The following is a 1,170-nucleotide window of genomic DNA, read 5'->3' as shown; positions in this document are numbered from 1 at the left end:
CCACTGATAGGGAACATGAGCTAGGTTTAGACTGTCGTGAGACAGGTTAGTTTACCCTACTGATGACAGTGTCGCAATAGTAATTCAACCTAGTACGAGAGAAACCTTTGATTAGCACAATTAGTCATCGAACTTGGTTGAAAAGCCAATAGCGTGAAGCTACCGTGCTCTGGATTATGACTAAACGCCTCTAAGTTAGAATCCGAACTAGAAGCGACGCATGCGCCCGTCGTTCGCTTGCCGACCCACAGTAGGGGACTATGGCCCCTAAGGGCACGTGTCGTTGGCTAAGTCATCACGGCGGAAGAGCTGCGGTGGCCGCCTTGAACTATAATTTCCATCGAGCGGCGGGTAGAATCCTTTGCAGATGACTTAAATATGTGACGGGGTATTATAAGTGGCAGAGTGGCCTTGTTGCCATGATCCACTGCGATTCATCCCTTTATCGCTCTGATTCGTCCCTCCCCCTCCAATCCAATCAATTTCTAAATTTTTCGGAAAGAGGTTTACTCCTTCCTTGATGGTATATTATATGCTAAGTGCTAGAAAACCAAAAAGTCCTCAAGACCATGGAATGTATAGTATTTGTGTATTAAGTGGCCAATGTGACTTGTAACTTAGTCGTGTTGTGGGAAAGGCTTGCCTATGACGCTTAACCAAATTTCACTTCTAGAGGTTTTTCAGGGTGTCGCATGCGATGACAAGGCACAAGCCAAGAGTGATGTGCCTATACTTTGTGAAATTTGGTGTTGTACATGTCTATTATGATTCTCTGGCCAAAACATGTCTACTCCTGCCACTTAGGTTTTTTTAAGACATATATAAGGGGGTTAGAGGTGTTGAAAGGCACCTCAAGGTGCTTGCAGCCAGGCTCATGCATGGGGGACGCTGGCATGGGGCGTGGGCATTGGAGGCATGCACGCCTTGTTCGTGCTACGTCCCCGATGTTTGCAACGCACGTGGAAAGTACTCATGTGTGCTCGTAGTACGCCTGATGGCGACACCATTCGTGGCAACTGATGGCTTTTGGCAACGAACGACAAAGCGTCATGCAAGTAGCGTTGCAAGGTTCCTTGTGCATAGGGATAAGCACAGTACATGTCGAATGCCACCGGTTGTTGTGGGAAACATCGGGAGGCGACATCGCTCATGGCAGCAACTGGTTTTTGG

At 47.7% G+C, this 1,170-nt stretch overlaps 1 protein-coding gene across 1 annotated transcript in view; it reads right to left on the bottom strand.

The window, feature by feature from the left end:
• LOC107808881 (uncharacterized) overlaps positions 1 to 95 on the bottom strand; it is a 2,154-nt gene extending 2,059 nt beyond the window's left edge. Inside the window, exon 1 of the mRNA XM_075233901.1 lies at positions 1 to 95. This exon is cut by the window's left edge and continues 382 nt beyond it. The gene's annotated coding sequence lies outside the window, so the exon portion shown is untranslated.
• Between the last annotated feature and the right edge of the window lie 1,075 nt (positions 96 to 1,170).

Source organism: Nicotiana tabacum, chromosome 17, assembly GCF_000715075.1.
Source record: "Nicotiana tabacum cultivar K326 chromosome 17, ASM71507v2, whole genome shotgun sequence".
Lineage (NCBI taxonomy): Eukaryota > Viridiplantae > Streptophyta > Magnoliopsida > Solanales > Solanaceae > Nicotiana > Nicotiana tabacum.
This window is presented reverse-complemented; position numbering and strand designations above follow the sequence as displayed.